General features: G+C 45.6%; 1 pseudogene; it reads right to left on the minus strand.

Annotated features, from left to right (window-relative positions):
• Positions 1-27,711, minus strand: part of LOC149327212 (uncharacterized) — a 63,089-nt pseudogene that overhangs the window by 18,163 nt on the left and 17,215 nt on the right.

The following is a 27,711-nucleotide window of genomic DNA, read 5'->3' on the forward strand; positions in this document are numbered from 1 at the left end:
ATTCAGTGCTTAGCATCCCTGCCTATCAGTGTTGTCCATGCTCGAAGAGGTGCGAAAGAAAAAAATATGTTGAAAATATTCTGATGGTTAAACGTGCTTTAAAGGGGCCCAGAAACACAATCTTAGTTAACTGTTTTGCCTGTTGATTGCATACAGTGAGTTATAATGGTGCTATTAGCGTCGGTAATACCGCGTATATTCCGTTTTTTAATATTTCAATGTCCTCCCAAAAACAACTTCATGGCTCTGATGGTGTCGCCACACAGTGGCGGATTTTTAGCAGCGGATATGACATCACCTGGCGCGAGCTTGATGATCGGACAAACAGTAAATATACTGCAAATTGTGTGAATAAATAGAGACACATTTTGTCACCTGTCTGCGTTTTATACTAGATCAACAAAAACAACTTGTTTGTCTTAGATAAAAGCCCTGCAAAGCAAGTAAAATAAAAATACACCACCAGGGGCGCTCTGATATGGAAACGACGCTGCCAGTCTCAGCAAGAACGAGTTACAGAGAGCAGGCAACCATGGAGTACAAACTTCCGCGACGTGCTCTGGCTGGCTGTTTTGATTGGTTGCGCCAGGTGCCGTCATTGGGAGAGCGAAATAGGAGTGGGAAGCCCCGCCAAAACCGAGTTGAGGGCAGCGTTTTGTTTGCTTGTATTTTCAAATTTCTTCACTGAATAACTCCCGTTCCTGTGCATCGATTCCTGTAATTCTTTTTAAGTCAGCATCTGTGTGACATAAAGAACCCACCTGAAGTATAGCCGGTATTCCCCCAGGCAGTGTTTCGCAGCCCCTTTAAGTTATTGTCATGAAGGTACTCCCATTTACTACTCTTGATGAACAAATCATCTTCATGATGCAAAACCTTGCATTTGGCCTTAGTAGCTTAAGTGCCATAGAACACAACGAAAAAATCATCATGTACGTATCAAAAATTTTCTTACAAAATGAGCATATTTAATTTTCTTTCCTTATGACATTTTTTACCGAAAGACCTCATTTTTTGTCTTTTATTGTTTGAGACAGTGCAAAGCTATGACAACTTGAAACCGTTATATTTACTAACTTCACTTTTATTTTTAGGGATCCTGAGGGAGAGCTACATATGAGAAGCTTGAGAAGCTCGTCCAGGGCCGCAGCTACTGCATTTACAGGGACCCGGCATACCCTCTGAGGCCTCTTCTGATGAAGCCTTATGGCAAAACCCGTGCGACAGCCCAACAGTTGCCCTTTAATAAGGCCATGAGTTCTGTGCGGCAGTCAGTGGAGTGGGGCTTTGGAAAAATTGCCAGCAACTTCGCTTTTTTGGATTTTAGAAAAAATCAAAAACTTTTCAAACAAAAGTTGGAATGTATGTATAAAGTAAGCGCAATACTTGCCAATTGCCACACCTCCTTGTACGGCTCTCAAGTGTCCAGCTACTTCGGACTAGAGCCTCCAGTGCTCGAGCAATATCTTGCCCCTCTGCATAACTGGATTACTGCGGATGTGTTTTTTTTTGCATATGCATGCACACTTTACCTGTCTTTACTTTCGCAGTCCTGCTGTACTTTCTAATGCTACATGCATTTTTTTAAAGTAAATGTACAGAAACGGTGAGAAGGCAGAAAACGCACTGCTTTGCAAGCTGGAAGCAAGTACCTGTTTTAAAATTTCTTCCTGTCACTGTTGCACTAGACACCACAACAATGTTGAACAGTCTTCTGCACTGATTTCTTTAATATAACAGAACAATCATGGCAGTGTCTTCTTCTCAATGAGAGAAGAGAGTCTTTTCTCTTGGTCCGTCAGCATCTTCTCCACTTGCTGAAGGAGTCGCTCCCTCTCCTGTGTCCTGCATAAGGCTTCATGTGCAAGCCTTTCCTCCTGTAGTTTTATTTTTCTTTCCTCTAAGGCAAGGCGCCCTCTTTCTAGTGCGAGACGCACGTCTTCTTGCTCAAGTTTTTTTTTTTTCATTTTCGAGCTCCTTCATTTTTATTGTAAACTCGTAATCTTCTCGCCTTGTTAACAGCTCCATCCCCAGGAACTGAAGTCCACGAATCCCTATGAAATGGACAAAAATAATCACAAAAATCATTTAGACTCTAGTTCTAGGAGTTGTACATATATCAAACACTATCGTGAGTGCTAGCATACAAGGTGCTCATCATGAGTGGATAACATGAACTCAGCTTTGTGCAAGCCACATTTTACTAAGCTGGCTGCAGTTGTTCCACAAAAATAGGTTACTGTCTTTAATGCTAGCAGATGAAAGAAAACGTCTGTGGTGGACAGTAAATTTAGTTTAATGCTAGGTTTGCTACAGAATTGTACTGGACCAAGGTTAAGAGTAAAACAAAATAGATGATGACCATTCGTGCATGACCGGAGGAGGAATTGCAAGGAGTGGCAGACTAATTTTTGTTTAGTTCTCTCCTGACTGTTTGTCCAGTCGCCCCTGAGAATGTGCTAAGTTATGTCGTCTATATTACTATGCTTACTGTATTACTATGATGATTGCATCAGTGTGTGGAGACGTGCTTTTGAGCATGGTGTGTCATTATGTGTCATAAAAAGGAAAGTGATTCAGCGGTGTTTTGCTGCAGCCTCCTCATGGGTACACGTCAAGTACTATGTTGTGAACAACATGTCTGTGCCATTGAGTGTGAATGCACGGCTTCAAACTGTGGTGATCAGTGTGATGGCATACCGTATAGAAGGAAAGCGGTTCAAAGGTGATCAGCTGCAGTTTTCATGAGCACACGCCATGTCTTTGTCATCAACGGCAAGATTGTGTCAAAGTGTGTGAAGACGCAGGACTGAATAAGGTGATTAATGTAATAGTACACTAGCTGTTGCAAAGGAATGTGGCTTAGTGGTAGTTCACTGCAGCTGTGCGAGAGAGACAGTTTGGTGTCTCAACTGACTACTGATGTTCAGTCATCTGGTGAGACTCTGCTGACTTTTTGTTGTGCAACACCTTTCGTTTATCTCATTCATACCATTCAACACTTGAGTTCGGCTTTTCATAAAGTGTGTTTCACTCTGTAATAAGGTCTTGCTCTTACCAAAACCAGTGGCGACCTACTCTATCACATCATTGTTGCATGCACACTGAGAGTTTTGACCTTAAATACCAGTGAGCCTATTGCACCTCAAATCCAAAAATTTTGAGCATGAAATTGTGGCAAGTGCAGAGTGAGAATGGTAATAAATGTGTGTCGAGGTGTCCAGAATGGGTGCACTTCAGTTGGTCACCCCCCCACAACACTGGCACTTGGTGTTGGAATGCCTGAACTTGCTGCCATAGCTTCTCAAGGCCCACTTAATTTGTCCAACTTCTCGCCAGTACTGCTACGGAATGGAGCAAAGTTGCTTTTAAGACAGAACCATGTCTCAGACCTAGAACCGTTTCAGGATATAATCTAAATATTTGGTACGAGGTCATGCTCTACCAGCAGAAAGAAGAATGAATTTTATAACCTAATAAAAGTCCAAGCTATGGAAGAGAATTGATGTTTGGCCACACAGCAGCACTAAGTGCGAGAAGAAACATGAAAACATACAGTCTTTGTGAAAAGATTTTTGCCCAAGATTGCTTTTGAACTGTGTTGCATGCATTTCTTTGCTTCGCCGGTGTTTCAAATTTCTTCCAAGTGAGGCTGACATTTCTTCTCAGCCTTCTATTATTAAGATACAAATAGTTGCCATGAGAGGCTCATGATGTAGCATCTTCACTTTTGAGAGAACTGGATTCGTCCTTGGTCGCTTAAACATAACCTGTAGTGTGTAAAAATTTACTGAAGTGTGCGTGAAACTATTACTTAATACTGGAGACAACATGAGCACTGTTTAAAAAACAGAAGTGGATGGGATCTTTAGACCATTGCAAAGATTGTCCTTGCTGTTTCTATGAGCTGCAAATGCTCAAATTTCCTGTAACAGTTCATCAAAAGGAGCTGCAGTTTATGTTAAGCAATAACTTCGTCCGTATAACTTCCCACAGAGGTGTCTCTGGAGTATATCGTCTCGCTTGAAGTTTTCTAGCATCTGCACAGGTGGCTAGACTGCCAACAAAAAAAGAGGCTCTGAATAAATAATCACAAATACACTCAGTGACAGCACTTTTCGGCAGTGCAGCAGAAGCTAGGCAGGAAAAGGAAAGAGACGGGCCTTTTATAAACCTTGCACTGGCTGTTAAACTCCCCCCCCCCGCCCACCTCCTCAAATCTAGCTTGATCAACAAAGGCCCACCCCAATGGCACAGGGGCAAATGCTCGTTTTCCCTTTCCTGCCTAACCTCTGCTGTGTTACCAAAAAAAGGCCCAGAGTATGTGCTTGTCCTGTCTAGTTGTGTTGTGTTCACCTAAGCTTAACTTTATAATGCATTGGTTACGAGCACGTACGGAACATATAAATTTGACAGTTCAATGAACAGATTTCTTGATAGGTTCTCTGATGTGTTTCTCGTTTTACTTTTTGGATTGCTTTGCCCTAAGCGTCGTTTCGCTGGTCGCTGCCTGGGCCGTTCTGCTTGCTGAGGCAGCGGGTTGCCAGCATCTTCAATGGTGTCTGGTGGTTGTTGCTGTGGGACAGCAGCAGTATCACTGGGAGATACTGTTTGCTCCCCGTCATACATTGCCAGCAGCAGCTGCTCTGATGCAGATGACTCTTGTTGAACTTTTGGAAATGAAACAAAAGCAAATGTATTTGTCAGAGCAACCTTAACATTCCTGTGCTAGACATTGTGAATATTTGTACGATTTCATTTCAGCAACTGACAGGTTCCCTTAGTTTGTTATATGATTCTCAAATACTTTATTTTTGGTTTTAAGTTTCATTTTTTCCAATCCGGAATGTTAGCTTCGTTAATATTTTTTAAGTTCAAACATGTCACAATTATCCCCCATTATCGCACTGCTTAAGAAAAAACAGAAGTTTGAATATGGTTACCTCCCCTTGAGGGTAAGTGCCATGTTTTCACTAAGGTGATGAAGATTTGGCTATATATTCATGGAGTAGAAATGAAACTTTGGAGGATGCTTCTAATTACAGGTGATGTTACTGGCACAACAGAACTTTTTTTGTTGCAATGTTTTCAATGCGATAAGCATATAATATTGTGGGGAGTTTTCGCACTTTGGTGTGTGCCACGTGAAGGTTACACAAGGCCCGTTAATTACGACAGTATGTATTAAAAATTATTTTCAACACTAATACATGCACCCACAGAGATTCACAAGCATAAATGCTAGTGACTTCATATGAGATTAATAGTACATAGAAGCATACAAAATTGCAGACACTTGGCATGTTTGTTTGCTTATTCTGTCAACCTCTGACAAGGCTCTTACAGGAGCACGACTGCTGTAAATGCATAGCTGCCATGCAGAAATACACTGATGTTATACTTGCGATAGGAAGGTAAACAGCTAGAATAAAATTTAAGAACACAGTTTAAAATCACTTTTCACTTGCATTGACACAAGTAGCTATGACAGGGACCACCTGCTAGCTCTAAACATGCAACACTCCTCCTGTGATTTAGTAAATCATTCTCCAGTGACTAATACGCAAATTTTATGATTAACTCCAATAATCGCTCCACCCGCCGTAAAAAAAAGGCTGCCCTATGCTTTCACACATACACTATTTTGAAGTTAATTTCCCATCTCCTAGTACGTGCCAATGTTTTAAAATCTACCCCGGCTTGAAGTCATGTCCGCGTAACAACTAAGCAATCATATATCTCCATTCTTTGATTTAACTGAACGCTGGGCAGTCCCCCACCGTGGACATGCATGCAATTCGAGGAGAGGCAATCACCAACGAACGGGAGAAAACATGGAGACACTCACCATGCATAAACTGGCTGTTATCTTCTTCCGGCACATCACCGATAGCAACATTTTCGCATCCTGCGAGCCGGTTTTCTTGTGCTTGGCGGTTTGCTCCGGTGGACGAGGGGGACTTCCGTTTCGCTGCCAGTGCGGAACTGGCCTTTCTCGGCAGCGTTTTCAGCACATAACCGACATCTCGGACCATGTCCGAGATCTCTTGGAGCAGCTGTTCTCGTTCAGTGTACTGCTCCTCCGTTCTGGATCTCCGATGAAAGAAATGCGCGGTGCGCGCGAGAGAAAAAAAAATGCGGCAGTAGTTGCGACAGTGTTAGCGTGGGAATACATATGCTCAGTACACATACATAACTTGCCACTTACTTCCGAAGGTTGGCTCGGTCTTCTTGGCGGAAGTAGCCCACAAACAGCTCTGTTCGGTCCTTGATCGCACGAAGCGTTAGTTCGCACCCAACAGCGAACATCACGTTTTTCAGGACCGCTGTCCAGTTTTCAGGGCACTGGAATGGGTTTTGCGCACACACGTCCTGCAGGAGTAACAAATCTTCATCAATTCGGAAGCGTTTTCGCAGCCTCTGCTGCGATGAATTCGCATCGCTGGCGGAAAAAGCCGACGAGGAGCTCAGCATGCTTGACTCGCTGGGGGCAGCCATCTTGTTCCGCTGCCGGGGGCCGTCTCGCTGAGTTCGCTCCGCTAGGGTCCTCAGCGAGCGGAACGGGAGATGCGCTCCGGTCGCCCGCTCAGAGCCAAGCGGGGTGCGCATGCGCAGTTGCGTTTCCGCTGGCTGCCTGAGCGGAGCGGGGCCGTCGCTCCGGTCAACTAAAACTCTCTTGTCGCCGTTTTCCGCTACAGTACGCGACATAATTGAATTGCTCCTGTGAAGCCTCCAGTGCTGTAACCATACCTGACTTTCCTTTGTTTGTGTCGCCACCCCGTCACAGCCCCCGCTTAGGCCTAAATCTCACAGGCTTTTTTCAGTGTGGTCCTCGCAGTGTGTTGCAGCAGATTATGTGTTGCATTAACATGGAACTGCGATAGAACATAGTGTTAACGCTGAGCTCTTGATTGAGATCATGAGGCTACATTTTTCCTCAGTCATTACGAAAAGCCAAGCCTTACTGAAGTGAATATGAAAGCAAATACTGCCATTCCAAACTGCCATCAGGGCTGTTTGGAACTTTTCTCCTCTGGTTTTTAGTCAAATATAGCGTGGTGCATGACCGTGAAAACTACCCAGCGACTCCTTCTCAGTTTTGAACTACTGATTATAATGTTACATCCCTTTATTTACAAACATGGCCAACCAAACGAGCTCGTACAGCAAAAGGAGACGACAAGCAGACGACTCTCGCCGCCTACGCCGCCGCTCGGCTTGCAGACGGTGAATAGAATGCCTGACGCGGAGTTACGTTAGGGCAGCGCAGTGTCCCAAGTTGGGTTGCCAGCGGCCCGCAGAGCTACTGCCCGCTTCCGCCGCTGTCACTGCTGTAAGAATGAGCCTGAATGAGGATAAACATGCCGCCATTTTTGGGCTCTATTTCTGTGGGTAGTAAAAAATTTACTTTATACTTCAAAATAACTCCCTTATATCAGGGGGTAAAAAAACTCCTTTGCGGTGTGCGTTAGAGGACAAGCCATTTACTCCCTTTTGAGTGTTTTCTTGCTAACAGTGTAGTACACATATCTGCGAATATTGGACGAAAGACCATTTAATTTCGTGTGTTTTGCGCGGGGGCAGAGAATGGTCGTAGAGACATATTGGACGGGACTAAACACTGACCTTAGTCCGCTTTTTCTGATGTCGTAACGAGTTGGCCTGCTTTGAAAGCAGCGAATAGTCTCGATGAAACCTGTGTAAATTGTTTATGCATGAGAGAGCTCAGAAAATGAAATGATTGTATGAGTGATGCGCACTACCCAACGTAGAATGAATCTATGAGACCTATGAGGAACTAACACTGATCGAAGATGTTTTTGCCATCATAAGCGGCTGCATGCAGGCACTCTTTCGCATGCGCGAACAGCCAGCGTCCAGCAATTCAGAAATATGTAGCTATAAACATTGAACAGCATGCCTTTCGATTAGCCTGCGATAAGTTGAAAGCGAAAGGCATGCTGCCACCATGAAGCTTCCCTCCCAGATGAACCCCGCAGAAAATTTCCCCGAGCCTTCTTGCCGCACATCGTACTTAGCGTTCAAGAGTAATAAATACTACCATGACAAAAAAAGGCGCTTTTGTTGCTAAACGCGCGTGGAGGCGAGATAGTACGTTCCTACACATTTTATGGCTGGTAGCGTACTATATAAAAGCGCAATATAATAAGGGAGAGCGGAAGAAGACATTTTCGTACTAACTTGGAATGGCATTCTAGAGATATTTAAGCACATAAAGTGGCTTTCTGCCATCTGTTTCACTTCTGCAATGATGCAGGTTACGTTGATGTTGTGATAGAAAGTGTAACGGCACTCTGCTTTTTGTATTATACATGAGACAGCACGAAATCGGCGCTTTGTTGGCTTCGTAGTACACAAAAAATATTCTGTGGGAAAAATAGTTTGTGTCGCAACATGGTTTTTGTTTTCATTGTTGATTTTACAAAACAATGTGTGTTATTTTAACTGCAGCTAACAGACGCTGCAGTGCCTCGTGGAGTTAGGAAGAAGGCAGTCCGCGTTGGCACAGAAGGTGGTGAACGGGTCGTTAAAGGGGCCACGGCAGGGTCGTTCTTCCAATTACAGTTCTTTACTTCAGCGATTAATACAAGAGCCTCTGATTCAATTTACAAACTTTCGAGGCCCAGGGTGCACTGTATATTCGAAAATAATGCGATTGAAATTGAGACCAGCAAACTCCTCCCACTGGCAGCGATCACCATATTGAATGCTCTGTGACGTCACTAGGGTGTACACGGAGCAACGTCGTCTGCTATAGTTGATGCAATGCGGGAAACGAGGCCTCTTGTCCCCTGTACTTTCGCGGGCGATCGCAGTAGCAGCCGTCCCTCATATATGAGTGTCTAGTGCCGCAAAAGCGATAACAGTAACGTAGTTTTCCGCTAGGGTCCGGTCACACAAGCGTTTGCGGGTAGGCAGGCTGGAAACGCTGATTGGTCCAAAAAATATGACGTCATACGCGTGACGTCATAGGTCACGTGATATTTAGTGACGTCATGTCCGGTTGGGGACAGGCATGTTTTCCCTAGATTTTTCCCCACCACCGCTCGTCAGCGGACGGGGCTGCTCGCGAGGAGCCGAGAGGCGAGGAGGCAGCGTGCACTGCAGCGTTGCCTGCTCGGCGTGTCCCCGTCATGTCTTTCGACCCGCCGCGGTGGCTCAGTGGCTATGGCGCTCGGCCGCTGATCCGAAAGACGCGAGTTCGATCCCGGTCGGGGTGGTCGAATTTCGATGGAGGCTAAATTCTAGAGGCCCGTGTACTGTGCGATGTCAGTGCACGTTAAAGACCCCCAGGTGGTCGAAATTTCCCAACCCCTTTCACTATGGCGTCCCTCATAGTCTGAGTCGTTTTGCGACGTTAAAACCCCAATGAACCATAAACCCATGTTCTTCAGAGCCCGCGCGAGATTAAAAAGCGCACCTGTCGCGCTGCGCTGTCACACTGCATGCCTGCTTCTGTGCATTTCTTGCGGACTCCTTTCAGTCATACTTAGCTATACTATTGACCAAAAGGCTTCTTAAACAGTTATTTCAAGTTTTATTGCTATGTATAAAGAATATGTTTGTAGCAGGTGCGTGAGCCCGAACAAAAGAAAACTGTTTTTATTCCCCTTCAGTATTCCTGCTTATCGAGACTTGAGCATTTATATGTTGCAGTACAACTTTTTTCAGGCATCACAACTGATGTTTCGATGTGTTTGGTACATATTCATCTTCAGACATTTCATGTCTGTTGGGTAAAAAATATATACGAAATAATACTTGACTGCATCAATTGTCACTGAGGCAACTAGCATCACGTATAGCATGCTCTTGAAATTCCTCTAGCTGTTGCACAGAAGTCTGTAATTGACTTCATTGTAGCTTCATACTTGCACCATTTAAACTCTGCACATAGCTCTTTTTTCGCAAAAGGAAATGTGATTAGGTTTCTGAATAGAGCTGTGCAAGGGCCGCAATTTCGAATCCGCGCCCGGCCCGGGACCTAACCTACCGACAGGAAGCCCGGCCCGACACTGAAGGACCCTGAGCACGCTCTTGCTCGGCCCGACCTGCAAAGCGGCGACGACACAAAAAGTGAATTTCAGGAAAATGAGTTTATTTCAATGACATTCAAATTTTGACCTCGCATTCAAGGTCACAGTTTGGGATTATACACAAGACACAACGCATAAAGGTATAGATATTTATCACTCTAAATATGCAAGTTGTTCATTGATGATGGCTTGATCTAAACAAGAGCGGCGCTCTTTCATTACCAATCCTGCGGCGCTGAAATTTCTCTCGCTGCTTGAATTGGTGGCCCCAACGGCTAATACTTTCATAGCAAGAAGAGAAACGATTGAAGTACGAAGGGGAATGACAGACGTGGTGTCGTAAGCCATCGATGATGTGCCACGACAGGAAGACTTTTTGACTTGTCAGAAAATAAGCGAGCAAATAAGCGACAGGGCGACGCTATCCTGCGAATGCCGATGTGGCCGCGACGTCCCTGCTTCTGCTATTCACGGGAAGGCAGGGTGCTGTGTTCATTTCACTGACAAGCGATTACGGCGAAACGCAGCAACCAAGGCTGCGCCAGAATAGTACGAGCTGAGCCGTGGTGGAGGCGCCAGTGATATTCTTTTAATGCCATTCATGTGGTGGGGGCCCCCCCTTCACTCTCGCCCGCGACTATTGTCCGTCTCCCCGGCCGGAACCGGAGAGAGTAGCTCCTGCCTGGTAGGCGGACAAGAGAGAAGGCTACCGGCTCTGTGGTGCGCTGCGAGTGGCGAGTGGAAGTAGTAGTAAGTGATTATTTATTGTGCATTTGATTCGGAAGATAAAAGAATATTTGCTGCCCCGGCATCTGCTATCGCGACAGGAAGCACCTGAGCTGGGGCAGCGAAATAAAGGATAGCAGGCAGAGTGTAGAAGTGAAAGAAAAGTGGTGAGGGGACAGTAGAAAGGACAGGGGGAGGGGTACACTTTCAATGAGTCTATTTACATAACTACAAGGAATAAAATATACATATGTACAACGCGCACGCGCGTGGAGCTCGGACCGAACGCTGCTCCGTCACACACGCACGATAACCAGATTAAATATACATATATACAGGTCGCACGCGCGTGTTGATCTGGGCGATGAAGAATTTAACCTTTTCCCGATGTGCTGCGGCGCGACTCCCTGACCCCGCGACTTCGCGTGCGCCGTACGCAGCCCTGCCTCCGCTTCCCAGAACCTTCCTTTCTTCTTACAAGGCGCCCAAAACTGGTTGCTTTTCCCCAACGTTGGTACTTGCCAGAGCCAAAAATGCGTTTCCAGCCCCAGCTAGCTTTTTTTTTTAGCGCTTGTACTATCCTCCCGTCCTTGTACATTCCCTCCTGGATGGTCTAGACACAAATCACTTCCTGCTGTGCATGCAAGACGCCCAGCGCACCACAGCCATATTCGCACTTCCACATATATGATACATGCTTTGCCCAACATAGAGCCCTGGGGATTTGGTTGTGAGTAACACCGTATGGCGCGTAATGCATTCCCATCAGGCAGAATTAAAATATGAGAAAATTCATCGCAAGATATATTTCCTTGTATTCTCCAAGTAAATTACTTCTATACTAACTCCTCCCTTCTGAAGTGACCAAAAGATAAAACAACTCAGCGTGTGAAAAAGGTGAATGCAAAAATGCACTACTTTTGTGCAAAATTCACAGGAAGTGTACTTAAATTGCCACAAGTGCATGGCCAATTAACGAAAAAAAACAAGGGCAAAGGACGGAGACGCACAACAGGAACACAGGACGACGATGTGTTCTGTGTTCCTGTGTTCCTGTATTCTGTGTTCCCAGTTCTGTGTCCCCGTCTTTTGCGCTGGTTTTCTTCCTACAATCGTGAACCAATTAACTCGCCCAGCTCTCCACTCTACTGGACCAATAAGGCATCAAGCTTCACAGTGCATTAGTGTTATATCTTACGCTACATATTTTCGAATTGTTTTTGCTGCAAAACAGGTATAAGAGGTCGGCATACACGTCTTTCAATTGCTTAGGAAGAAAGCAGCGCAGTCAAGAAAGTTACTCCCTCCTGCCAGTGAAAATTTAAAAAATGCGTTTTTTTCAGCGCCAATATAAAATCTTTGCATGCTGACGGCATGTTGAAATTTTCGTTAATGCACCGTAATAATTATCTCATGAAGCCCCAGCTCTTGTGGCCCAGGACGAAGAGTACGATGATTTATGGCAATATTTGAAGTGCATTTTTGAACCGAGTTCTTATTGCTCTAAGTTCTCCTAAGCAAATAAAACTGAAAATTGTGATAATTTTGATAATGCTTTATGGAGCTGATTGATTGATTGATTGATTGATTCAATTTTATTTGTCAACATTAATACAAGGCATGCTTGTGAGAACATCTGGATCCCTAGCTAAAAGCTAGTTGGGATCCATGCAATTCAGTTTCAAAGAAAATTGCAGGCATAACAAAAATTAATTACATACATATAAAAGCTCATGAAATTAGAAATACATAAATGGGTACATAGAGCAACAATATTCAGAACACCAAGCCTCTTTTACAAATACATACAAACGCACAAAAATACATGAAAAGAAAAAACGCTGGCTTCACTCATTTGTTATAATATTTTTTCAATAACTCAGGAAAAGTTTTACAATATTTGAGTTCACTTGGAAGCTTTGAGTTCACTTGGAAGCTAACACTACCAGGACGTGATAAATAAACAAAAAATAAATTATTTGATAAAGGCCTGTACACTGCACTTGTGCTGCTCATTTATTTCATGCTGTCCATTTTCTCAGTGCAGTGTCTTCTTTGATAGGCATATTTCTGGCTTATTACATACTTTGCTCCGGTTCACAATTCTTCTTTTAGCTATATTTCATCCACTTTCGTGCCATGATCTCTATTCAAACGTAATTTGTGTAATTTTGCTTTGTCCGGTCTCCTGCAATGTTCTAGTATATACGAATGATGTGAAAACCTGTTTCAAGCTGTTGCACTATAATTCAGTCTAACCTCCACGATCACGATCACCTAAGCCTTTCCTTATCTGTTGCCATACTTCTTTATGGAAACACTTAAAAACAAAGCACCATGATCTATTTCAGTATTGTTTTATTTGCCGATCTAATTTTTTCGAAGATAACATGGAATACCAACTCCCGTTTAATGTCCCCGTTCTCGTCTCGAAGTCGCGAATTTTTAGATGTGCGCTCAGTATTCTCGTTAGTGCATTTGTGCTCACAAGGGACTATAACAGCCAACGCGGCGAATACGCTAGATTTAATCCTGACAAATCGATCTGTCATAGTCTCACCTGCCAGGCATCAGCGACCACTTGCTAATGCACTCCGACATTAATCTAGCCACTCCGAACACTAACAAAAAGAAAAAGATAATAATACGAGACTACAACGGAGCAAATTTTCAGGCGATAAATAATGAACTATTTTTTTTATCGATGCTTTCCCATAGCTTTGGTGTCCGCAGCATTCAAACCAACTTGTTCACAGCTATAGTCACCCAACTCACAGAACAATACACTCCTGAACGCACTGCTACCACCCACTCAATAGCTCCCTGGTGTAATAATCTCATTAAACGTTTATCTAACAAAAAGAAAGCCTCTACCGCATCGTTAAGTTCTCGCCAACTAGTGAGTGATCGGACTTCGTATTCAGCGGCTTCCAACATGTATGTTCAGGCGCTCAAAAGCGCTAAAAGCACTTCCACTCACATGTAACCACCAATGTCAAAAATTCTGGCGGGTCATTAATCCTTCCACCGATGATAGTTTTGCGTTATCTGACCCGTTAGGCGACCCCATCCCTTCCGACGTTTGCGTCACTATTCTTAACCGCGCAATCACTCACAACTTTACACCCATATCTGATGTATACATATGCCTACAACTCACCACTTCAACTATGTTTTCATGCCACCTATAACTGTTGCTCCTACTGGTGTGAATAAGCTCACTGATGGACTCAGTGTTCATTCCGCTCCGGGTTATGACTGCGTTACTTAAAAAGCACTGCAGCTTATTCGCCCATTATACTAACCAAACTTTTCCAGCATTGACCAGTCAACGCTGCTACTGAGTGGAAGATCGGAAAGGTGGTTACAGTCTACAAATCCGGCAGCAAAGCATCCCCTATTAATTATCGTCCCATATCCCTTACCAATACTTGACCCAAAATGTTCAAACATATAACATTCTCCAACCTTGTTAACTTCCTTTCATTGAACAACTTTTTTATGTCAGCACAACATGGTTTTCGAAAACCTTACTCTTGCGAAACACAGTTAATATAGTTTACACATGCATTGCACTGTATACTAGATCTATCATCACTAACTGACTGTATATTTCTGGATTTTTCAAAGGCTTTCGACGATGTATGTCACAACCTTTTGGCTCACAAACTAAAACATCTGAATATTGACTGTAACTTATTGAAATGGATTGAATATCTACTTAATCGCTCACAATTAGTTTTTGCTAACGGTTATAACACCTGTTTTACAGAGGTGTCTTCCGGAGTTCCACAAGGTTCAGTTCCTGGACCCTAGCTACTGTTCCTGATTTAACATTAGTGATCCCCGCTCTCTTATGGATTCTCATATTCATCTATTCGCTGATGTTTGCGTCATTTTTAGAGAAACAACCAACACTAACAACCTTACATTACTTCAGTCAGTGGCGGTCACAGAGAGTGGTTTTAGGGGGAGCGGACAGACTGCTGTGTATAAAAAAAGAAAAAATAGAAACAACGATTTTTTATTTTATTTGCACAAAAATTTTTTTGCGCTTTGTTATTGAAAAATAAATGGCGAAAGGTATAGACGTTATACCATTACTCAATCTTTGAATGTTAACGTTTACGCGAGCAATATTCATTTCGATACCAGGGGAAACGAGTCGGCGTCTGAGATATCCCGCCACGACATGTCCACTAAGGTCCTAGCACCTGCCCGGACATTTCACCAGTGGGGTTAGCGGCATTCATTTCTCAGTTCTGGGAAGTGGCTTTGTTCCGCCCTCAGTCCCCTCCTTCAAGGCGGCCGGTCGGCGGTCCTTGTCAAGCCAGAAAGGGATGGTCCCCTCGCTGGCGTTGCTGTGTCCCATGGTGGGATAAAGACATGAATGGGTGGCTCCCCCCACCGCCGACGAGGTTGTTGGCCACCGCAACCGCAGGTGAATGGCACCGCCGTTGCCGCCGCGCCGGGGGCATGGCAAGACAACGGTGGCGGCAAGGCAGGAACACGATACCTCGACAATCACAACGAATTCTGCTCGTATAACTATCAACGTGTAGAACGTGGAATTGTGTGAAATAAGACACCCGCTAACAAGGTGAACGTACAAAGCAGGGGACTACTTGACGAGACCGCCACTGACTTCTGTGCGAAAAATGGTGAATGCAGCTATATATGAACAAATGCAAAGTCATGCGTGTATCTAGAAAAACTTCCGTCCCACCTCACTACTGCATCGATAACATTTCGTTGGAATCAGCCTCATCATATAAGTGCATCGGCGTCCACATTACTTATTATCTTAACTGGTCTCTTCATACCGAGAACATAATTGAAAATGCTAATCGCATGCTTTGCTACTTACGTCGACACTTCTTTAACGTTCCTTCCAATTTGAAACTACTGCTTTATCAAACACTAATACGATAAAAACTCGAGCATGCAACACGTGTATGGCACCCTGCTCATGACAACTTCATTAATGATCTTGAGCTGGTGCAAAATAACTCTGTGCGTTTAATCCTTGTTAACTACAACCGCACAGCGAGTATAACTACTATGAAGTCTAATATCTGCCTCCCATAACTGACATCGCGTAGAAAAGTGTTTCGTATCACCCTGTTCCACAAGCTGTACCATCATCCCGCTCTTCGTGATCAGCTCATCCCCCATACAATTTTCCCGCCGCATTGATCATAATCACAAAGTAGGAAGTATGTCATGCAACAGAAAATGCTGCTCGCAGTCATTCCTGCCGCGAACCTCATGCGACTGGAATCACCTTCCCGCAGAACTTGCCGGTACTGAAAATTATGAGCAGTTCCGCGTAGCACTAGCTAACATTGAATATTCAGGCGCTGTTTAATATTCATGTAATCAACTGTATTTTTCTCTCAGTTTTCGTATATTTACCATTCCCCCTGTGTAATGCCACTGGCCTTGAGGGGTAACATAAATAAATAAACAGAGTAATATGCAAGCCTCTCACACAACATTCACTAATATTTCTTTCTTTCTGTAATAACGATTTGTAGACAGCCTAAAGAGTCATATTTCACTGACGTGAAGGTTCATTTTTCACAGTCACAGTTCCATACTGTAGAGCGCAGGATAGCGCTTGTGCTGCATCGTTCTTCTGTGTGTCATTGTAGGCGCTATTGTTTGTTTTCTCGAGTACTATGCACCATGTACCCCAAACTGAAGTTCTTCTAAATCTTCTTTGATATTAGCACTTGCAAATGCAGGCCTTCTGCAGGATTTGAAGGAGGCCCAAGGAGCCGAGGACTAATTTTATGCATATGTAAATGTAAACAGCTAATCTATCTGTACTATTGTAACTTGCATTCTCTTTTTTGCTTTACGTGCTGTTCTTATATTTCGTGCCGTAGTGCTGAATGTCGTAATTTTTGTATGTATTATAGTGTAAATTGATACTGTACGTCTGCTGTCAGTTTTCTTTTTCTTTACTGTAATGCGAGATTGCAATGTTTATCTCTTATATTGTTTGGTGTACTTTCCGTGTTCTTTTAAAGTACCAACTTGTTTTTCCTACCTTCAAAACTGTCATCTAATGGTCCCCTGGGCCTTGTCAAGCTGTGTGCACAGCTTTTAGCCCAGGGTGACCAGCCAGATTTTTCTGGTAAATAAAGTGCATTGACAGATTTATTAATTCATTGATATGCAACTTACAAATGATTGGAAATGAGGGGAACATGTGCACAGGGCGGAAAGCGCGTGGTCTGCCAGGAAACACTGAGGTGGCCCCGAGAAGGGCCTTTAGTAAGAACGACATCCGTTTTGTGCCTCTTCACTAAACAGCGACGACACTGCGTGCGCAGTCCTCGTTTTGCCCGAGCTGTCGAAGCAATCCTTGTTAAAAAAACACACGAGGGAACAAAGTCGTGCTGTGTATGCAGATGCGATCGCCTCGTGGTTCCATTCACGGCGAACAATCACCCGGCAAGCCAGGCTTTTTCGACGGATTCAGGAAACGACTGAAAAGAACAGAAGTAAGGAGCGAAGAAAGGTGCACTGCTTACAGGTTAGAACACAAAAAAACAAAGCTAGGCGCTGCACTCGGTTAACCCATTCAACAAGGCGTGGCGTGAGCTTTAAATCCGATTTCGACAAGGCGTGAGAAGTCGCTAAAGAAGCAAAGGCACACTGCACTGGGTGAATGATATAGCTAGACTAAGCGCAAGTCATAACTTTTCTAAAGCCACACTGCACTCGTTTAACCTTGCAACGAGGCCTAGCGCGGGTTCTGATGTCTGGCGCCGATTTCGACAAAGAGAGGGAACACGGCCGCGAGATTGGATGCCCGCAATCTTCCAGGAAGCAATGAAGCGGCCCTGAAAAGGGCCGTTTGGTGCAGCTCTTCAACGTCAACCTACAGCGGCGTGGCGGCGAGCAGTAGGCCCAGTGTCCGCGGCGAACAATGACATCGGATTCCGAGAAGCATATCCAGGGAACGATGCTGCAAAAAAAAAAGATTCGTTACAAGCACCGCAATTTGGTGAGTCCTCAATACACGAGAAAACTTGCGACAATGTAGTTCACTCCTTACCTCGGGGTTGAGAATGCGCACGCCCGACAAGCGCGTCAGCGTGGCTGTCAAACAGCGGTCCTCAAAGCGCGCCTGATCCGGATCCTAGTAGTGCCGCGGCAAAAACTTTAAATACGAGTACGACACTAGCCACGTGCTACTGGCGAAACGGCGAAAGCCGCAAGCAAAAACTGCACAGAAATTTCAGCTGGCTGTCGCCGACGAGCGCACCACGCACGAACGCCATAGCTGCACACGCCTCGAAACGAGCGCGCCGAGGATCACGAAACGAATGCCCGCTCACCACGCACGCGCGGCGCTGCGGGTGCACCTAGCGTAACTTTAACCTAGCGATTCCCCAGGCGCTCTAGGGAGAGGTCGAGAAAGGTGCGCTGCCGCCACGTCCGGTTGAGAACGAGGGCGAAGTCAAAAAACGTCACGGAGAAGCGCATCCCATCGACCAATCAGCGTTTCCAGCCTACCTACCCGCAAACGCTTCTCCGGTCACACTAAGCCGATGCGACGTCGATCGACGGTCGGTGGGCTGGTCGGTATGCAGATGCCGTCTCTGACGCACCGGTATGTCACGCTGGAACCGACGACGACGCCAGCACGACCAACGACCGCGTATCGCAGTAGTGTTAAGAGTAAGCTTCTGTGAACTTTCGCCAGATTATTAAATTTCGGTGGACGGTGAACCGCCGGCCCTTTTGTGACGAGGCCTAGCTGAGTTCGCAGGATTCTTGAGTGCGATTTCGGCGATTGCGGAGAGTGAATTCGCTGCTCTTAGCGCGTTCAAATAGCCGTCGAGCGTAGTTTTGGCTACAGTGAATTCAAAGCGACGACTGCCTACATCGCAGAACTTCCGTACAGTATGGGAGAAGTGCCGATGTGACCTGGTCTGCAGAGCATGTGTGTTGAAGGTCGGCAGCAGGCAGCAGTCATCGGTGTCGACTGTGGACAACACATTTGGCAGTTTTCATTAATGCAAGTGGTGCGCAAACGTATTTCCAGGTAAAGTGATTTAAAATCAAGTATTGGTGACATCAGAGGAAGCAGATACAACTAGCAACAAGCTCCGTAGGTACGCGAAGCGTTTCCCAAGCAGTCGACAGCAGCATCGGCTCTTAATGCAGTGTTATCGTGGTGTGTAAACAAGTCAAACTACATTTTCTAAGCAAGAGTAGATAACATTTAAGATATGGAGAGGCCACCTTGCGTCATGCCAAGCAAACGATCAGTACTGTTTGAACACAGCTATGTAAACAACCTCAGCGCGGGGCTGCAGTAATCGTAATTTTCGCATTCCTAGCGGACTTAGCGCACGCAGAGTACAGTTTAAATGATGCACTATTATCTTGAAGCACTCATTAAGGCGGCGGCGACTTTTCGTCGGTGCGGGCAGTGAAACATTCGAGTCTTGTTGGCTTCTGCTAGCGGCTTGGTTCTGCAAACGGGTCCTACGAGCCGGAAGAAATGCATGTTCGACTTACATACACACACACACATGCAGCGGAGAGAAGCAGTCGCATTTGGCCCTTTTCTCAGCTCCTTTCGTGCTGTGAGCTTACTCTAGTGGCACCTAGTGATAATTTGAGTTTACTTATCGAACCGCCGAATAGCGGGAAAGAACAGCCAGCGACAGATCGCCACGCCGCTCACGGCGCACATCGGCGAAGGCATGCACGGCACGTGCCGTTTTTCACACACGGGAGCACTTGACGGCTTCTAAGTGCAAATAACAAAGCAGGGGTGCAGCACCGATTCTTCAATAACCAGAAAACAGGCGCCACGAACAAGCCCTCTTTCCCACGGATCACTACGCTCACGCGCTAAACTGAAGGCTTCCGAAAACAAAACTCGGAAAATGCATTTTATTTCCCTAAGCTAAAAAAAAAAATCGACCAACCGCCGTCCAGGGTGTGCGAGAGAGCACCTCAACGCAGCCAACAGCGTGCAGTCGACGCGGGTCGGGTATGTCCTTGTGACGTCAGCGATCAGAGTCTGCCTGACCAGCAAGCAGCTCGCAAGAGAAACAAAAAAAATTCATTAAAAAAATATCTACCTCACAGAACCAGCTGAAACTTCGGGCAATTGTTTACTAAATTATATGTAGTAAGCACGGTATACGCGAAAACAGGCTGTCATGGCCGCTTTAAGGCACTGTCTGAAGGTGACGGAGACGAACTTTTGCCACAGCTTCATCGTCTTCGAAAACTTACTCGCTTCCAAGCGAGAGAAGAAAGCGGGCACGAAGCTGTTCTTGTGTCAGCGATAGAGCGAGGTAAAAAATAAGCCACCAAAAGCGCCGTGCACAGGAACAGTTGCCAAGTTTCCAGGAATTAATTAAGGACAAATTGACAAAATTTCGTTCGGCCATGATTGACCTGTGCATAGTATTCAAAGGTGGAAGATAGTAGCAGGTCACTCCACCGATAACAAGGCAATGTCATTTAACAATACTGCAGACTGGGCGAGTTGGTTAACATACATCTTGAAAAATTTAGCGCGACACACAAGGACCGAAAGAGTAGACGACACGAGCGCTGACGAACAACTGGAAGTTTATTCGAAAACACGTAGAATTATAAAGGAAGAAAGTGCGATAAAATCGTTGGTCAAAAACCAAAAGAAGAAAACTAAACACAACAGTCACCGCCAGCTCCTGCTATCAAGACGCAAAGCACTTGTCCAGATAAGCTACCTCTTTTTCCCGTATAGTAACGGACGGTTTGGCCACGCACGTGTTATGAGCCTTGGCGATACTATATGCCTCGTAAATTTCCCTACACAACACGTTGTCATTCTTGTACTCAATCGTAGTGTTGTCAAGGATCGGCGAGCACTTGCTGGTCCCGAGATCCTTGCACTCACGGCAGTGCAAAACAAGGTTCGAAGACACCGGTTTCCTGCAGTCCAGTGAATTCTTGTGCTCCTGCAGCCGCACATTGATGCACCTGCCCGTTTGGCCGTAATACACCTTCCCGCAGGCCAATGGCACCTTGTACACAACCCCCTTTTCGCAGGTGGTGAAATCGCTGGCATGACTGGCAGTACATTCCCGCGGGGATTTTCGAGGCAGTGTCTTGTCTAGCCTGTTCCGAACTGCCGCGCACACTCTCCCGACCTTGTTATCAGCTGAAAAGACCAGCTGCACATCATGCTTAGCTGCAATCTTCCGTAGTCGATGAGACAGCCCGTGTATGTATGGCATACATGCAACCTTCTGGCGTGGCCGGTCCGCTGGTTCCTGAACCGAGGGGAAAGCCTCGCGCTTCAGTTTTAGCAATAGTCGCTCCGTAAGCCGGGCAAGATGCTTTTGAGGGTAACCAGCTTCTTGTAGTCTGGCCACTTGCCTCAAAAAACCTTCCTCAAGTCGGTGGGGACACGACTGCCTCAGGGCTGTGGTCATACCGGACATGGCTATGCCGTCCTTGACAAGTCTTGAATGCTGGGACTGGAAGTTTAGAAGGGGCTTCCCCGCCTTTGGAGCATACACCCAGCAAACATGCTGATTGGTTAACTTCAACTCCAGGTCCAAAAACCGGATACAACCCTCTCTTGGCACTTCAAAAGTGAAGTTGAGGCCCTGACCTCTATCCTTGAAGATCTTGAGAATATCAGGCGTCGTTCGGATGCTACTGGCCCCTTTGATGAAGACAAGGTAGTCGTCTACATACCTGAAAATTCGTCTTGTGACGTCCTTCAAATCAGCTTCCAGATTCCTGTCTACCTTCGATAGAAAAATATCACTGAGAATTGGAGCAACCCGAGAGCCGATACACACTCCCGAACGTTGAACGTACACCTTGTTTTCCCACATGATGAAGGTCGATTCTAGGTAGGCTGAAAGTAGCTCGAGGAAACTCTCCACCGTCATGCTGCAGGCGTTTCTGAAGGCGATCTCATCATTGTCTTCGACGATGCATTCCTGGACGCACTTCATTAAGGTAGCATGGGGAAGGGAATAGAAAAGATCCTCAACGTCAACGCTAAGTACATTACAATTTCCAGGGTTCTGCTGCGACAGGTACTGCACCACCGACATAGAATTTGGGACAAGGAAAGGATCGTTAATCCTGAGGGGTCTCAAATTTTTCAGGAGGAAACTCGACACTTCGTGCTGCCAAGTTGCTCGTTCAGACACCACTGACCGAAAAGGAATATCCGGCTTATGCGTCTTCGCAGTGAAGAACAGGTCAAGATGGATCTGCGTTGCCTTTTTTACCTTCTCGCACAAACCATCAAGCTTCTTGCCTTTTAACCAGGCAATGATTTTTCGCTTGGAAACGGCTGGCTTCAGACCCACTTCTTTGAAGTTTTTTAGCAGAGCCGATTTCGCTTTTTCCTGATACACCTCATCAGGGACGATGACGAAGAACCCTTCCTTGTCGGACACCAAAGGCCTCAAATTACTTTTTACCAAATGGTCCACAACCCTTTGGAACTTGCGATGGGACCCTGACGAAAACCTGCCTTTCCCGATAACAGCCTCAGAAGCTTCAGTCACAAACTTGTCCTTGTCCTTCTCTGGTACATGTCGAGCGATCATCCGCGGAATCGCCAACAGTTCGACTGGCTTCAAATCTGGCTTAAGACAAAACTTCGGACCAAGTTCCAGAATATGCCGATGCCTCTCCTCCACAGAACGGTCGCCAAGGGTCAGAAGCTTGCCCTGGGGTCTATGGGCCTCCCTCTTCCTAGGCAAAGTTGGTAGAATCGTCCTCCAGAGGAACTCCGTAAGTTGATCGGCGGTCCTCATCCACTCAGAAAGCAGCCGATGATACCGTTGGCCTCCGTGACTACCACAAAAGACCCGCAAATGATCCTTGTAAAAACGAGTTTGTCGCCACAACTCCGACGATAAGATGCGGCAGATCCTAGACGAATGGCCGGGAGAGGGCTGCAACCAGCCACAGAGGGCCTGGACATCACAAGGGCATAGGTGGTGTCGCGCATACCAAGAGGCCGTTCTAGCTCTGCATATACAAATAGCGATGAGAGCACACAGTACCGCTGGGTTATTAAAGTCGAAAGGTAAACATGAAACCGCCGATCAACTTACGGAGTTCCTCTGGAGGACGATTCTACCAACTTTGCCTAGGAAGAGGGAGGCCCATAGACCCCAGGGCAAGCTTCTGACCCTTGGCGACCGTTCTGTGGAGAGGCATCGGCATATTCTTGAACTTGGTCCGAAGTTTTGTCTTAAGCCAGATTTGAAGCCAGTCGAACTGTTGGCGATTCCGCGGATGATCGCTCGACATGTACCAGAGAAGGACAAGGACAAGTTTGTGACTGATGCTTCTGAGGCTGTTATCGGGAAAGGCAGGTTTTCGTCAGGGTCCCATCGCAAGTTCCAAAGGGTTGTGGACCATTTGGTAAAAAGTAATTTGAGGCCTTTGGTGTCCGACAAGGAAGGGTTCTTCGTCATCGTCCCTGATGAGGTGTATCAGGAAAAAGCGAAATCGGCTCTGCTAAAAAACTTCAAAGAAGTGGGTCTGAAGCCAGCCGTTTCCAAGCGAAAAATCATTGCCTGGTTAAAAGGCAAGAAGCTTGATGGTTTGTGCGAGAAGGTAAAAAAGGCAACGCAGATCCATCTTGACCTGTTCTTCACTGCGAAGACGCATAAGCCGGATATTCCTTTTCGGTCAGTGGTGTCTGAACGAGCAACTTGGCAGCACGAAGTGTCGAGTTTCCTCCTGAAAAATTTGAGACCCCTCAGGATTAACGATCCTTTCCTTGTCCCAAATTCTATGTCGGTGGTGCAGTACCTGTCGCAGCAGAACCCTGGAAATTGTAATGTACTTAGCGTTGACGTTGAGGATCTTTTCTATTCCCTTCCCCATGCTACCTTAATGAAGTGCGTCCAGGAATGCATCGTCGAAGACAATGATGAGATCGCCTTCAGAAACGCCTGCAGCATGACGGTGGAGAGTTTCCTCGAGCTACTTTCAGCCTACCTAGAATCGACCTTCATCATGTGGGAAAACAAGGTGTACGTTCAACGTTCGGGAGTGTGTATCGGCTCTCGGGTTGCTCCAATTCTCAGTGATATTTTTCTATCGAAGGTAGACAGGAATCTGGAAGCTGATTTGAAGGACGTCACAAGACGAATTTTCAGGTATGTAGACGACTACCTTGTCTTCATCAAAGGGGCCAGTAGCATCCGAACGACGCCTGATATTCTCAAGATCTTCAAGGATAGAGGTCAGGGCCTCAACTTCACTTTTGAAGTGCCAAGAGAGGGTTGTATCCGGTTTTTGGACCTGGAGTTGAAGTTAACCAATCAGCATGTTTGCTGGGTGTATGCTCCAAAGGCGGGGAAGCCCCTTCTAAACTTCCAGTCCCAGCATTCAAGACTTGTCAAGGACGGCATAGCCATGTCCGGTATGACCACAGCCCTGAGGCAGTCGTGTCCCCACCGACTTGAGGAAGGTTTTTTGAGGCAAGTGGCCAGACTACAAGAAGCTGGTTACCCTCAAAAGCATCTTGCCCGGCTTACGGAGCGACTATTGCTAAAACTGAAGCGCGAGGCTTTCCCCTCGGTTCAGGAACCAGCGGACCGGCCACGCCAGAAGGTTGCATGTATGCCATACATACACGGGCTGTCTCATCGACTACGGAAGATTGCAGCTAAGCATGATGTGCAGCTGGTCTTTTCAGCTGATAACAAGGTCGGGAGAGTGTGCGCGGCAGTTCGGAACAGGCTAGACAAGACACTGCCTCGAAAATCCCCGCGGGAATGTACTGCCAGTCATGCCAGCGATTTCACCGCCTGCGAAAAGGGGGTTGTGTACAAGGTGCCATTGGCCTGCGGGAAGGTGTATTACGGCCAAACGGGCAGGTGCATCAATGTGCGGCTGCAGGAGCACAAGAATTCACTGGACTGCAGGAAACCGGTGTCTTCGAACCTTGTTTTGCACTGCCGTGAGTGCAAGGATCTCGGGACCAGCAAGTGCTCGCCGATCCTTGACAACACTACGATTGAGTACAAGAATGACAACGTGTTGTGTAGGGAAATTTACGAGGCATATAGTATCGCCAAGGCTCATAACACGTGCGTGGCCAAACCGTCCGTTACTATACGGGAAAAAGAGGTAGCTTATCTGGACAAGTGCTTTGCGTCTTGATAGCAGGAGCTGGCGGTGACTGTTGTGTTTAGTTTTCTTCTTTTGGTTTTTGACCAACGATTTTATCGCACTTTCTTCCTTTATAATTCTACGTGTTTTCGAATAAACTTCCAGTTGTTCGTCAGCGCTCGTGTCGTCTACTCTTTCGGTCCTTGTGTGTCGCGCTAAATTTTTCAAGAAGGCAATGTCCCCGTGTAAAACGTGAAAAGAAAAAGAACAGCAGGACTTCGCGGTCGAACATCGTCACGAATTGGGAATTCGTGTGCAATGAAAGGAAGACACGCGACACCAAGTCGAGACTGCATGCTGTGTCGGCAGGACACATCTATCCACGCCGTGGGCCAGATGGGTGCTCGTTTAGAAAAAGCCGCTGGGGGGAAGCCTTCATCGTGGGCTCGTCTAAGGAAGGCAGTTTTTTTGAATATGAGAGCAATGTTGCCGTATTTGTCTTCTTGGGAAGGCAATGCTCGAAGATCCAGCGTATAAAGAAGCTGACATGAGGCTTTTCTATGGCTGGCAGAGTTGCTCTGATCCTGACTCAAGAAACGGTTCTGGGAACTAAAATAACGTTCTTGTTTATTTTGAATATGCCGTAGCTTCGAAATGTTTCTATTTACACTGTCAGAACTACCCCTGGTTGTATTAAATGACTTGACGTAAAAGAAAAAACCGCTGTACTATGAACATAGAGGAAAACAATGTTCAGAATCCCAATATAGCCTTAATACCCTACTGACTGCAGTTCATGAATATAAATATCTCGGTGTGATTCTGACAAAAGACTTCAGGTGGGACACCCACACAAATACATCACATCTAGTGGCCTGAAATAACTATTATTCCTTAAAGATGCTTTGGGCAATCACCGCCTGATGCAAAATTACTAGCCTACAAAACGTCCATCAGATCCACCCTAGAGTACGCTAACATAACTTGGTTTCCGTTTACTAAAGAGCCCATACACAAACTACGGCGGGTGCAAATAAGGCAGTGAGATTAATCTTTATTAAATACAGATTAACAGATCCTCCAACTCAGCTATTTATGAACGCTAACATTCTAATTCTACAAAGCAGAGCCATATTTAAGGCAGAAAGCTGGGCTAGTTGGTGTTTGGATTGACAGGACCTAGTAGTAGCGCTAAAGAAACAGGGACGACAGGGTAGACGAAGAGAACAGAGAAGCTAGACATGAAATAATTTTATTCTCGAAAGGAACCACGAATTTATAGGTGACAATCAGGAGCACTAAAATCAACAATCGAATCGCATGCTTGATGGAACTTCCCGATACAAGAACTTCAAATCTTTAGTACACAGATAAACGTTTGGTTTCCTCACACACGACTACCTTTCCATGTGAATAAGAACTTCCAATACCTCCAATACCTCCCGCTCCTTCTGGTCTGCATTTACAGATATCACATGTGTCTGCTCAAACAAAGGGGTACAAGTTTTTTCACCATACTTACATCGTTTGCAGTGTGCCGCCAAGTGTCCAGGGCCTGATATACCAGCTGCCAGATTCTTGTGCTCCATGAGGCGAACGTTGATACAACGGCCAGTTTGGCCGATGTACCATTTTCCGCAAGATAATGGAATACGATAAACCACATTGGTCCTGCAGGCCATAAACGGCTTCCCTTGCTTGATCGGGCATGGCAGTTTCCCGTTGCAGTCATCATTTGCAAAGTTTCCCAAGTTTGTTGGGTGCAGTAAGCACTACCCTGATATTGCCTTTCACGGCCACCATTTTAAGGCAGTACGTAAGCTGGTGAACATAGGGCAGTGCCACGCATATTGCCCGTTCGTGAGCTTGTCGCTCAGTCGTCAGCTTATGGCCCCCAGCTTTTATCTTGTGTATCAGGCTCTCGGCGATCGATGCCACCAGTTCCACAGGAAAACCTGCGCCAGTCAAGCGACCCACCTGCTTTTGGACACCCTCTAATCTTGTGCGAGCAAGACTTCCGTAGAGCTGCAAAAAGGCATGTCTTAGCAATGCCTCTTTTAACCAATTTGGAGTGCGCCGAATCAAAACTCAAAATTCAAGAACCATATTAAGTGACAAGCAGACGAACATAGATACTTCGAGCTGCATTACTTACGATACAACGAGGATAAAAAGGCATAAGCATTCACAAACACTCACCGATCAACCATTTCGTACAGACAGCTTCAAATTTTCGTATTTTCCACGAGCCATAAGTAATCGGAATAGCATAGATGGATCAATTCTTAACAGTCCATCAAGTGATAGCTTTGCGTGATTGCTTGTGAATTATTAATAAGAAAACATCATTACAAAAACTGTATCATTGTTATTTTCATTTCCTCGGAGTTTTGTCTGTGACCCAGTCCTTTTTTTTCAAAATGTTTAAATATTATGCATATCTGTATTTGTAAACCCCTTTTTTCTATTTGCGCTTTATTATCCTGTTACCCAAACCACGACAAGTTGCTGTTAACACAAACGTGTTGCCAAACCTGGCTAAATCTATTGTGTCACACGTACTTGACAATATTTTGTGCCCTTCATACAATACTTTTGGATGAGATTGGCAGTACCTGTAAATAAATCGATAATTCTTACCAAGATTATGATATAGTCGCAACCACTATGTCTTCGTGCATGTAATGATTGGATTTGGTGCTTGAATTACAAATGAAGGACGCCGCTTTTTTCGTAAAGAATAAACATAATCAGAAACGGACACAACAAGCGGTTACTATTTTTTTACGAAACTGTTTCG

Source organism: Amblyomma mixtum, chromosome 10 (genome assembly GCF_055824585.1).
Source record: "Amblyomma mixtum isolate Tamu chromosome 10, ASM5582458v1, whole genome shotgun sequence".
NCBI lineage: Eukaryota > Metazoa > Arthropoda > Arachnida > Ixodida > Ixodidae > Amblyomma > Amblyomma mixtum.